The sequence below is a fragment of the Bombus affinis genome, unplaced genomic scaffold, assembly GCF_024516045.1.
Source record: "Bombus affinis isolate iyBomAffi1 unplaced genomic scaffold, iyBomAffi1.2 ctg00000678.1, whole genome shotgun sequence".
Classification (NCBI taxonomy): domain Eukaryota; kingdom Metazoa; phylum Arthropoda; class Insecta; order Hymenoptera; family Apidae; genus Bombus; species Bombus affinis.
The window spans coordinates 18,915-33,019 of record NW_026109274.1 but is presented as its reverse complement, the minus strand read 5'-3'; the positions used below and the strand labels follow the sequence as shown (position 1 = coordinate 33,019).

Sequence of the window (14,105 nt, the reverse complement as noted above, 5' to 3'; positions counted from 1 at the left end):
TAAGACCCAGTATTTTACCAAAGCTATGGGGCTTTTGGAAACTAGCGATCAAAGGGGAGTGTTGAGAGATGCTCAGTTGGTATGACCGCTAGTTGCTAAAAGGTTACTAGGCTTATGTTGGCACGACTCCTCACGACGCTCTTTTGTCTTAGGAGTCGACCACGTGTTAATTGCTAAGACGCATTGGGAGAGATTAGACGTTAGCTGTGTGATTTGGTGTTTTGTACAAGAGAGAAAATAAAAGGTGTGATAACCAATCCGAGTGGATCAGCTTGATTATCAACTCCAACCTATATAAAATAGCATTATTCATCGAAAATCCATAAAGCGTCCAAAATATGGAAGGATCCAATTGGAAAAATCGCGTTTATTATTTCACTTCAGAAACATGAACGTCGTTCCACGAAGCTCCGCCATAACACCTGCTGTTGTCAACCTTTTCAGGAATATATCGTTACGTTCTTTCGTTTCCTTCCATCCATTGTACATTAATTTTCCTTTGGCCGAATAACCAACTTTCTTCCCATATATTTCGTTTCTCGATTATCCAACTTTAAACAGTCGTCTCTGGCCTGTTTTCTCTCTAATTGCCGAGTAGCCGTCGGCGTGATTGCAATCTGTTCCGGTCGTTTTAATACGAAAACGTCGGAAATCCGAGCGTTGAACGTGATATTAAAATTCCTTGGTTCACCACTCGACTATTTCCCTCCTCTTCGTCGAATAGCAAATACCAACCGACCGACGAAGAATACGCAATCAAAACGACCGGGCGAGTATAAAAAACGTCTAGAAAGGTTGCCATTCGAATAAAAGCTACCAGGCGAGGCTTGGTTATCCCATGTTTCCATCCTTTGGGAACGTTATTTTATCCCGTTGCCTTTTTTCTCTTTCTCTCTCTCTCTCTCCCCGTCGCCTAGAACGATGAGACGGCATGATATCAACGACGAAAAATGGATCTGTCGGGTGTAGGACGAACCTTTCGAACCAACACTTTGGGACAAACGTTTCGCACGAATGAGGGGAAGGAACGTTCAGAAGGAACAGTTGGAACGAATACTTGGAACGAACACTTGGAACAAACGGTAGGTTGTTTTCACGAAAATAATCGGCCACCACGCTTCAATCTTGTTCTACAATCGTGCATCAAGTGTTCTTCCTATAATTGAATATCTCGTTCCGTTGTATCGGTGTATCGAACATCTTGAAGAGGCCAGGAGTTCTCTGGTTCTCTCTAACTCGCTACCGTAACACGATTGAAATATGCAGAATACGGTGTTCAGCGGTGGGAACAAATATTGGACGCTCGAAGTTTGGTGTCCTCTACAATAGATGAAATGTAAATGACACGAATGTACCTATCAAATAAATTCCAAACTGTTCGGTATTTAAGCTTCAAGAGCACCAATTCATCACACCGGCGCGCAGCGTTGGATTTTATTTGTCAGTTCGAAACAATACGTGCTTTGTTTTCCTTACGCTGCTTTGTTCTTTTTATTCATCCTCTTTGTTTCAGTAGCCCAAAGTAGGGTTTTATAGGTGGGTAATTGGAGTATTACACTCTTTCTTTCTCAAACAACAGTTCGTTTTGTTCGAAGTTTTTATTCTTCTTTGGAAGTAGGAAACGGATTAGGGAATGTTTAGTAGTCAAGGGAATGTTTAGAGATTGCCAGGAACAGTCGGTACTCTCTTCAATTTCCTAAGGAACTATCCGCACGGTTCCCCGCCTTTATTTTATCGAAAGCTGAGGCACGTTTCTCAAACGAACACGACGGAGATCCACCAGGAAATAAACTTTGAAAGAGCAAAGGAACGCGACGGATCTTGGGACACGTCTTACTAAAGGATTCACTATGATTTCGTGTCGCTTTTACTGGCGGATATTGACGATGAATACTAATGCAACTATTTGATCGAATCGTGTAAATTACCTTTTGTCCGATCATCTCCATCTAATGTATTTTAATATACCTTAAAATAATAGAAGCTTAAAAATGTTCAAACGTTCAATCAATTAGGATGCAATTCGTCCATAAAAATTAACGATCAAAAGATTTGCTATGATTTCAGTAAAGTAAAGCATTTCAATTTTATTATCTCAGCTTTCTCGCGCAATAATTTGCAATTTTACAATTAGTCAACTGACTGATATCCTTAAGTTTATTTATCAAAGCTGCTGGTATAGACAATTACATAGTTCAAGTTTAAAAAATGTACGTAATATCGTTATTTTTCTCTGCTTTTCAATTTACGGAGTTCATCAGCATGGTTTTCAAGCGATTAGTGCAATAAAACATACTTTAAAAAGTTCTTTATCTTCAAACCGCTCGTAAACTACGAGTCAGATAAAGGAGGTACTTCTAAACTCACGCGAAGATTATTAACGCTGTTTCCAGCAGAATTATCCAAAATCCGGAAGTACGTCAACGTGATAGTGTACTTTATCTGCGAAGAAGACTATTTTTTATTTCTATAACGTCAGAACTATCAGAAGAGCCAAGCGATCAATTCATAATTCTTCGTAGACAAATTTCGCAAATTTACAACGACGCATTTTTTAAAGAATATTGATTAATTTCAACTTTGGTTCATTTCTTTGTATTATATATTTTTTCATCCTGATTCCTTTAATACGAGTTTCATCTAATTCTATACGCGATCCTCGTTAACAGATTATTTGCGTTTATAATCTTCCAATTTCACGAGAACACACTAATCACCGTCTCTAGTCATTGATTTGCCATTAATTTATACATTTTGGAAAAATTGGTATACCATTACCGCAAGTGCACATGGCAATTCAAATGGTTCCGTACAATAGCGTATATTGCCTATTAAAGATGTTAATTTATATTTCGCCGGCAGGCTTCATTTAATTACTTAATGGAGATATTGAAACGTCATATTGACATGCAATCTCGGTATTGCGCCGAATATCTAAATTTTGTGGCGTACTAACCACATAAATGTTCTCTGGAATAATACCGCAGTCTAAACAACAGAACGTACACTGGTGGCAATGCGCAACCCTCTATTGGCAGTTATAGAGGGTGGATCAACGCCGCCGACGGTCAAAAGCAGCCACTTTCTCAACTTTACGATCCTCCCGCTCGATGTTTACTCATAGCCTGGTGAAAATAGCTTTAAGACTACCGGAGGTTTCAGTTCGATATTTTTATGGGGGCCACCCTCAAGAAAGACGAAAGTCAACCTTACCGTCACACTAATTACGCAAACATCGCTGATGATTCAGTTTCTTATCTAAAACTGTTCTTTCAGTAATCGCGAGAAATTTATTTTTACGGTTAATAATTTAGTAAACAATAGTTGTGGACTATATAACGATACATATATGTAGTATCTAAATGGGTCTTTATGTTGGGTAATGATGGATTATTATGGGTAATGATGTTTTGATTTAATAAATAATATTCGAAGCAACGAAATGATTACAATGTTGTCGTACGTCTTATTTTCATACGCGGCTTTCGACTTCCCGATTCACACTCTCCGGCTTCTACACTCGCTCGCTCTCGCTTCTCACTCACACTGCACGCTTTTTGCATCCGTTCTCTCCGGCTTCTCAACTAACACTGCCTTTAGCGTTTCTTTGTCTTTTCTCGTCCTATCGGACACGTGTCCCGAAACGCCCGTGACCAGGGTCACGCAGCCCCTTTCCGCGAAACTATCCACTTGAAAGGACCGCATTGATGTACCCGACGATGCCGCGGCTTTCGCGACTTTGTTTACGGTTCGGCCGATATCTTAGGCCTTTTGTCCACGATATTACATATATATTCCGAACGAAGTTTGTTAAATGTTACATAGGAAAAATATGATAAATGCTTTTTTGGTGATTTTCTAACTTTTACGCTACTTGATGATCAAAAGGAAACGCTTTAATATAACGGTAGAATTTTAGTGAAAGTAACGATTTTTCGAATTCAAAGAAATCTCGTTTGGAAAGAATGTTTAAGGCACTGCCGAGATGTGACAGATGTACTACAAATTAAAATGCATTTCTAGATTCGTTAAATATCAACTAACAAGCCGCTTGTTATCAAAACGTTCGTGTTCACAAAGTAAATAACAATTGATTAAACTGTGTCATTAACTATTTAATCCGAGTTCTTAACACTTAACTCGATTCTTCGAACGAGCTTTTCGAGACGCTTTAATTAAACAAAAAACCAGTGTTCCGTATTCACGTGACTTTCTAGTTAGCTCTTTGTACAATCTAGAATGTATTAATTAAGCCAGAAAGCGTAGAATTTGCTTGTAACTTTTGTTGTAATGTAACTTCCTCGGATGTAGAGATGGCGTTTTTAATTTACCCCCGTCACGATGCTAAACCGTAAACTCATTTCGCTCGCGTTTCCCTCGTCCATTGTTAAAGGTACGTAAATACCACTGTAATAAGAAATTTAATTCAATATGTCATTCCCCCACACGTTTCATTATGTTTCGAGCTTTCCATTTTCGCTTAAAGATTCTACAATGTCAATGATGTCCATCAAATTTTGATAAACTGGTTGAGAAAATGAGACGTTTAAAATTAATTTATCGACGATAGAAATGATATTTGCTGAGGGATAACCAGACAGAATTATTGGGGCGGCTTATTCGATTTCTCGAAAAACATACTGCCAAGATGTTTCTATATATATTACATATTACATACTAGTTCGTTGTCCGACGAATACAAAGAAAAATTCGAGCAAACCTAACTAATCCTTCTACTCGTTATGGTGTAGCATAGTCAAGCTCGTAAGAGGGGTTAAGAAGCTTAGGTTAGTTCAACTTTAAGCCTATCGACATATTTCCTCAAACCAAATTGTTTTTTTTTTTAACGGCATGGTATCTCCGTGTCTTTTGTGATTCTTTCGAGAAGATATCATCGTCTTACTGGGATTAAATTTGTTTAACGTCCTCGGAACTCCATTTTATCATCTAGCTTTACAGTGAACGCGTCAATCGAGAAAGGATTGATGGATTGAAAAAATTGCACTTGCGTGCGATGAACGGCGTTGACGCTTGACGGCCAAATATCGTGATATTTTTCAGTTTAAAAGGACCAACATCTTTCTCAATTTCCCGTAAACCTCTCTTTTTTCGATATAATATTCAAAATATTCGGACGTTGTGTTGTCACGAATTACTCAACATTTTTATCCTTAAATATATGATCTTTTAAGATACATATAAAACGTCTGTGTCAACGATTTTGTGCCATAAAATCATTGAGAAATAGTTTTACAGGCCAGTCTCGTTTTTTTTACTCGCGATTAAAAAAAGAAGCTACAGTCGTTTGAATAAAAATTATTTTATATTACAATTTTGAATTACGTATCTGAGAGATATAAATAGGTTACCTGATGACAAATTGAAACAATTGTATTCGAAATCCCAGAATTTCCGGAATTTTTCTTCAATCAAGCTCCAAATAAGCGAATTAAAATATAGAATATTAAAACCAGCTGTGCCACCATAATTATAATCAGTCCGGTCAAAGAAGCACCATTCATTCGACAGAATTATTAAGCTCCAGAAAAACTTGCACGAGTTCAGAGTTTTGAAACGTTCCAAGTGATATGGCGATCACAGTTCTCTCAGATGATGACGGAAGAATTCAATTTGTTAAATTTGATACACACTGTAATCATTTTACCCATTTATTACAATTATCCTAATACGATGAATAACAAGAGATCATAATTCAGGGGACTAGTTCAAAGGATAGGTTCCAGTACCATGGATATCGGCGAAGCTGGATGAGATTAGTAGTAGAAACCGATATTAGTCAGACGGAAGACAAAAGCGCTGAAAGTGCCGTTTAGCAATGAAACAGAGGATTCTTTGTACCCAAGGGAGAGTGGACACTCGAAGACTGTAAATACTCGAAGACTGGATTACCTTCTCCTTTTCTTTCTTATACTGCAATTTCATAGAAACCGAGTCTGTAAAATAATCTCGGTTCTCCCATGCTGCTCTTATCTTCATATATCCTGCCGACCACAGATAGGAAATTTTGTTGCACACGCATATCGTCCGACTATAAAGATAGGTAATACAGTGGAATCTCACTTGTCCGAGTAGGGACCATGGGATTTCGGATAATCGAGCAGTTCCAATGAAAAAGGTTCACCAGCTAATCCTCTCTATTTCTTTTTATTAGTTTGGGTAATAGGAACTGTCCACCTTGCACGATTGAACTAATGATACTTTACAAGTGATCGATAATAATAAATTATAATTTTAAATGTAAATTTTGGAAATTGCATGTTATGCAATTATCTTATATCGCGTAAAACTGTGAAATTGTAAAAAATACATGTACAATTTGCAGCTTGTCAATTGGCTAATAGCATTAGGTTGCTAAATTATTCTGTATGGAAGAAAATTGCTTCCGCATCGCGTTCTTCCGCATCTTATTTACTTTTATTCTACTCGACAAGAACAATAATGCGGCGAGCAATAAACTCGATTGTGAATAAGTCTTCAAAATGAAGTCTCTTTTAATCGAATATTGATTGAAAAGTGTAATCTTCTCTGATGATTTGGAATTATACAGTCGCTGGAAAAATAAGACTATTTCTTTTCTGTTTCATCTCTATTCATGTTTCCAATCTCCATGGTTACTGACCGTTTACTTTGCGCGTTTACACTTAATATAATATTTAAAACAGTACTATTTTTAACTATTTTAACAGGAAGAAAGGAATCAAGGATTTTACTAATCGATTTGACCGGTTGTCCGCAACTAGCAATTATTTACAAATTTAGCAAGTGCAAATGAAACGAATAACGTTGCTTCGATTCGACCATGTGTCCGATGCATGATTATTTTGCCAACGCCCCAATTAGTAGCCCCCATGCGATTTCACGATTCTTCTTCTACGAAATCGAAATCGATCATCGGAAGTCGTTAAAACGTTGCTAATCTTGTGCGGTTCTTGATAGGAAATCCGAGTTTTTTCTCGCAATCTGCTCTCATCCATACCAACCACGTGCAATCCAATTCAATTTTCATAACTCGCGTCTTTGAAATAATTTTACAACTCGCGGGTATTGTATCTGGTATAAAAGAACCACGTAATAAGAAAACCTCTGCGAAATAACAATGTATTGTTACATCAGCGGGACGCACGTGCATCGTTTCGCTGGTATTGGAAAGAATCGTAGTTTGATTATTTCATTTGTGCCTGTATGGAGAACCATGAAACGAAGTAGAGCGGTGCAATGCAATGTTTTTAGAATTTTCCGCCGCAGTAATTAATCGATTTTCACCGGGTTTTATTAAAACTTGTTAGGTAACATGCGTGGTACCGTGCAACGCATTCTACACGTGCCTTTTTAAATGATACACGAGCAATTAATTATCAAAATATCCAGGAAATGTGGTGCTGTGAAGATTTCCATGGAAATTAACTTGCGTACAGGTGATACCGGGAAGATTGAAAATATCAATTCGACGAATTAATACCAACGATGTAAATTATTTTCCCAATCGAGTTCTATGTTTGCTTATTTAATTGAAAGTTAACTCGTGTGCTTCATGACGATCGTGATAATTCTAAATCCACAACTTTTCCGTTCTTCTGCGTGTAAGGATTCGAATATTCCATCATTCGACAAAAATGAATTCTGCTCTGTTATTTTGAGGGCTCTTCGCCCAAACTATATTTCTCTATTATTAGAAAATTTATCGAAAGTGAGAGAGGAATTATTATCAATAAGCGCGCCCCCGTTTCAATATACTATAATAATTTTTCCATATAGTTGAATGTTCTTTTTTCTCGGTTGAAGCTAAAATAAAATTCAATTATCCAAAATTTAAACCGTAACAAAGTTAAATTGCAATGTAGAAAAAGCTCGAAAAATAAAAATTCTCTATTAGTTCCTCTTCTAAAACAAATAGGCGCGATTGTATTAATCGATAAAGCGAAATTTTTATGCCCCGGGGAATGACGTCGCAACGCCAACCAACTTGAAAATCGATAGTCGAAGCTTAATGACGCCAATGATATTCCACCAACGTACGTAGCACCGTCCACGAAACTTCCTAGTTCAATTTACGCACGAAAAAGACTGCTATATTCTCGAACGAACGAAATCGATATTTCCAAGCGTGAATCACATCAACCAGAGAAACTGTATCTATGCAGAATTTTATTAACTGCAGCCGTGAGTTGAAAGATAGAGAGAAAGAGAAAGAAAGAAAAAGAGAAAGGAAGAGATTGTCCAGAAGTATTTTACCCGTTTTAAATTGTAATTTCCATTCACGTTGCTAGATTGAACAACAGGCTTTTAGTAACAGCTGCCATGGACGCTAGTAAATTGATTAAACGAACGTTTTCTTCACGCATTCCCGTACCTTCGTATTCCTGCAGTTTCATCTCGTTATTTTTAATGCGAATACTTACAGCTCGCCAGATTGTCGAATACTTAACCATCGAATAACGATCGTAATTTATTTTTCCACGTAAAAGTGGCTTGGAAAAAATATTCTTTGTCCTCGTTATTGTTGTTTTCTACTATATTACATTCTTAAAGTTTTGAAATTCCACTCAAAACGTACACGAAACTTTTTTCGAAATTAGCAGGTTCTGTTCTTTATGCAATCATATTTCGTCAGTGTTTACGATGTACTTTTGCCAAAATTACGAGACGCTAAGTGGTCTCTCCGCTTTATTATGTATTAATTCATGAAAAATGTGGACACGCGTTATACACAAGCTTTAGATAGCCAGGCCACTGTATATATCTTGTTTAATCCTATCACGGCCGCTATCGCACTTAGCCTCATTTAATATGATCCTAAATGTCTTGGGCTTCGATTTACGAGGTGCTAGCTCTGTCTTGTCGCGTATGGATCCGGTCGTCGTAACGGGTCATCATCGGGAATAAATACCATTGTAACGTGATATCCAATCTGGCCAGCTTGTGATTGAAACCGTGTTATAAAAGGGTTTATAGTCAACCGGCTTTTATTAAATTATTTTTCCTTTTCCAGACGCGTCTCGTCAAATTCGTTTGGCCAAACTGTATCTCGCTTCAAGGTTCACGCGTATACGTACACCACGAATAAAAATATAGAGCGATCATAAAATGAGCGAGAGCTGAGATTTACACGTTTCGATTGCACGTTTCCTTGCAGATGTAAGGATTTTGGTAAGTGTTTTTTTAGAATGCGAGCAATATGAATTCGCGAAGAATGATATCACGATGAATTGGAAAAATACTAGAAACATACAAGAATGTTAGGTGTATTTTGAAAAACAGTTGACGAGTTCCAGGTGGGAATTTTCGTGAGTCTATCTATTAAATTGTTTTCTAATGAAGAACGAATTTCATTCGAGACAAATTTTTATATTGTCTGTGCGTAACACATTATCGTAAATTGTGACTATACCGATAAGAGTCACTTTCGAAAGCTTTGATTTAGCATTCCGTTGATACACTGTTTGACTGCTGTTCCACACGGTTGAAGGTTCTTCCATCTTCGAATGAGATTTCGCGTCAACCGGGAAAGATAGCGGCGTTCGAGCGAATCCCAGCGTGAAATTGTTGGATGATTAAAGTGGCCGGAGATCGGTTTACCGGCTCTCTGTCGAATTAAACGAGACACTTCGAGTTTAAGGGATGATTCAAAGTTTGAACAGTTTCATTACACCTTGTGTTCATCCGTTCTGAATATCTCGAGTGGGTAAAATAGTAGATAAGTGAATTCAATCGACAAAAGTTCAGTTAGTCGGATATTAAATAAAACTTCCTTCCAACAAATAGAGTCCAAGTGAATGAAATCCTGCTTCTACTTCTGCAGTTCTACTTCTGTTCCCAAAATTCTATTTCCAAAAAGTTTATTTATTTAAAAACAGAATAATATTTTCGAGTAATTTCTATATTGAAAACTCCAACTTTATGACACGTCGTTGAACCACTGGCGATGATATAAATTTTTAAAATCTGGGGCAGACTCTTACGTACGGCCTTAATTGTAGTTAGATCAATTAGTGACCTTGCTTAACGCTTTACGACCCTACTGAATTGTATTTCACCTACTACACTTATCGTAAATTGTCTCAAAGCTGAATGACGTCAGATTAATTGGCCCCCAACGACATGTTTTTTTGGAAAAAGGTGCATTATTGCCAACGTACACATTGCTAAGGCGATAAAATCGGGAGAGAAATTTCGAGAATGTAACGAGTCAACAACGGCTACCTTGGAACGATATCAATTGCGCTCGAGAGGCGATGAATCGTAAATTCGCGTGAACTATCCTTTACAGGCATAAATTTGCTTAAATTCCTTTGCCAAAGAATTGTGTACATGTTCGTGTGTAAACACGAGTTTGCATTGTCTTTCGTGGATCGAGGGACGCCAATAATCAAGTATGCTTTTACTATTATGCAGCTCACAAAAGACCCTTGCCTATAGTGCCTGAAATACTCGAGTGTATTCCTTTTTCCACGACATTCGCGAGAATGCGCTCGCCTGGATTTATGTCGGCGCCTACTTGATTAAATTAACCGCATAAAATGCTCGCACAATTCCTTTGAATATCCTTCAATTGTGTTACATCCTTTAGGACATTTTCGTTCCAACCATTATTTTTATTGCTATGAAATTGGTTAAATATCTTAAGGTGAGATTGTCTCGTGTAACAACAACAAGAGTAGTGATTATTATGAATTTTCTTTTTAGTCTAACTATCGGTTACGCGGTAAATACTAGACCTTTTTAAGATATAAATAGATAGTTTTGAAGTACAGATGTAATTTGTTTGCTTTATTTTTAATTTAATGATAATTATTTTTCGGGTCATTATTATTTCCTTCCTCTACGTTAAGGCTGTCTCTATATAGTCGTCTTTGTCCGGATAATCCTCTCTAAATTCCTATAATCTTGGTGCTTTTGCAACACTAAACTCAAAGGAAACATAGCGACACATCTACTATCGATGCCATTAACAACCAAAGTTTCACTCAAGCTCCTCCTACTCATATTTTCTACGATACTGTACCTATTCGCGTAGGAATTTAGTAACGCACAATTGATACTGTTTTCTACGGAATTAAGAAATTTCAAGGTTCTCTTCTCTGATGAAATTTCCACATTGACTTTGTTAAGGATTATGATGGAATGAAACATTTGATCAAAGCGAAGAGAAGTATCGTTAGCTGGAAACTCTGCTATCGGAAGCGATACCGGTGGAATTATAAGCATCAAAGCCACTCATTACGGTGGAATTATGCAGGCACGATAGAAAAAGGTATTACCACGAAAATCCACGTGTTCGGTTAACGAGGTCACCCAGCACCGCCGTTAACGTTTTTCACACGGCAGAAATGCACTCCTTTATATTCTCTTTCTTTCCGTGAATCGTGAATTTTTATTGATGGCGGTTTTATATAGCGTACGTGAAGGTATAAGCAGCGAAAATCTCATTAGATCGCTGTTGGTCCATAGTATCCAAGTCGTTTCAAGTTGCTTGTTAAAGTGCGCGCAAGAATGTCGTCATCTCTTTGTTATCCTCTTATACATATACCGTTAGCTCAGCTTGAAAATAGATAAAAATCCATAATTGTTATAAAACTCCGTAAGTGCAATAATTAAAGTTCCGATAATTCTAATTAAATTTTGCCTATTCTCGCCTATTATCGAAAATGAGAGAGGAATTATTATCAATAAGCGCGCTATCAATAAGCGAGACTCTACTACGTGCGCACGTAGTGTACTCTTGATTTTGAATTATTACCGAATAATGTCGTACCTTTGAGAAGCAAATAATAATCAGTTAGAAGATTTCTAACGAACGTCATTAGAATTTTACAGACGATTCGACGAAATAGTATCTTGTGTTGACAGAAATTTTGTCTCGAGGTTTCAATTTTATCTCGGATAATGTATTTTTGAAAAACAAATAATAACCGATCAGAAAATTTCTACTATTAACGTCAATCGAATTTTATAAATCAATTCGACGAGATAGTATTCCGTGTTATCAGAAATTTACAGGAAATTTTTCAACTGTGACTCGACGTACGTAAGTCCGTAGCCAATGGAAACGTTTAGACGCTGAACAACGAGCCGCGATACGCCTCGTGAAATCGCTTACGCGTGTTTAGATTTCGTTGTTTGTGCAATCGGTACACGTAACAGACTTATTGAAGTCAGGCGCTAGAATTTCCTCCATTAGAAGAGCTGATGCGCCTGCCTTATGAAATCCATAATGTTCAATGGGAATGTCTGTCTTTTATGATGATCTTATTGCACTGTTTGAAAGCGGTATGATTAAATCGATAATATGGAAATTCTCATGAAATAGGAAATTCTTGTGGCTTTCGAAACAATTTCGATTTAGGATCGCCAGGAGTTCCGCGGCTCGGGTAATTAGAAATTGAGTAACGTGTGCTAGAATTAAGTAATCAGCCAGCGTCTCGGACACAATGCGAGCCTGGTGCAATTAAACACGCCGTAATGAAGAATAAGTCGCGAACGCTATGCTACAGCTAAATTAAATCATCAAGCTGGATATTTCTCCGTATTCCTGCTAACGTCGTTGTGTTTAATCGAGCTGATTTTGCGCAAGAGAGCGTGTAACACATTACAGAAGAAAAATAAATATTTGATGTCGGCGAGATATCGTGGACAATAAAAAAAAAAAAAAAATACTATCGAGAGAGCGGAAGGCGTTAATAGTAAAAACGTGGAGGAGATATTGCGTGAAAAGGCTTGGAGCCTTTCATAGGATGTTCTTCGTTGCTCAAACACTACCAAACAACTTCTTTATACACTGTGAAACTATCATCTTCCATATTCATCTGATTGTTCAAAGGAAAAATATGAAATAGCTAAACAAATGACGAAATTTATCGAGTACTATTTTTCATGTATATACAAATATCGTTCTAGTTTTTGGAATTAACAAAGGAATAGTAGCGATCGAGAAAGTGTTATTTCTATGAACAACGAGAAAATCGGAATGTCAATTCCGATTCGGCCATTTTAAAAGGACTTACGTATGTACGACGTCCAGCAGGGAAAGTGCCGCGACTCTTCGCCAGGAATGGCGAGGTCGAGAAAGGGGAAAGGAGAGAAGAAGAGGAACTGTGAGACTCTCTGTGGAATTTTGTAAGAGCCGTACATAATCCATAAACGTGCCTGCCAGGTAGAAGCCGTGCGAAAGAAGGAAAAACGCTCACGCAATGAGGTCCATCCGTGCTCCAGTTCTGGATGAAATTGCAAAGTGGAATTCCATGGCTCAAAGAGGATTCTTTTAAGGGGTATTCTAGTCTACAAATTTGAAAAAATCGAAAATTTATTCTTCATATTTCCAAAGAATAGACATTCAAGAATATGCCCTTAAAAGGATTTTTCAAAATTTCAATTATTTTATAAGTTACAGCCATTTTTGTGACGCGGCATCTGCTCCGGTCCGACTGGAACAAATGAAAAATAGACGGTAGACCCTGCCTGAGTAACTACGTATGAATACTTAATGAATTGTATTTTATCCCTTTTTAATGTATCTTTAATTCTCTAATTCAATTGGAACGATGTTTAGGTTCTGAAACCCAAAATAACAACGAATCGTTAAATTCGTTAAAATGGACTTTTGTTCCGAAGCACACCCACGCAGGAACGCAGACAGTTCAAATTTCCACTTTCCTCGCAGTATATATTTTAAAGCCAATCGCACGGAGATTTTCATCCAATAAACCAATATCTGATCTCTTTTACATGTACTTTTCTAAAAGAAATGAATACTTTAACGCGAGCATAAAAAGCTCTTCGTCTTCGCATTGAAATGATAAAAATATTCCAAGTAATTTAATATTGAAAATTTATATGTTAATTCTAAATAATGTAAGATTAGGATTTAATACGATAATAATTCCCGATCATTTTAATACAACAATTTTAAACAACGTAGAATTCGAATTCCTTTCTCAACTTTTTCACTCTCGAAGCTCATAACGAACTTTTGTCCACGAGAAACATGTAATTGGACGATCTATCAGATCCGGAGAAGTCGCAGCGTGTGAAAGGAGAGAAAAACGCGGGCACGATGACGCACAATGCGGTCTGCTCGGCCAATTATG

At 37.3% G+C, this 14,105-nt stretch overlaps 1 long non-coding RNA gene across 2 annotated transcripts; it reads left to right on the top strand.

The window, feature by feature from the left end:
- The first annotated feature begins 902 nt into the window (after positions 1 to 902).
- LOC126928207 (uncharacterized) lies at positions 903 to 13,931 on the top strand. 2 transcript variants are annotated; one of them, XR_007716431.1, is made up of 2 exons: positions 903 to 1,082; positions 13,043 to 13,931. It is a non-coding gene; the product is annotated as an uncharacterized LOC126928207 (long non-coding RNA). The 2 variants fall into 2 exon arrangements; XR_007716430.1 differs by having other exon boundaries at positions 13,040 to 13,931.
- Positions 13,932 to 14,105: the final 174 nt, after the last annotated feature.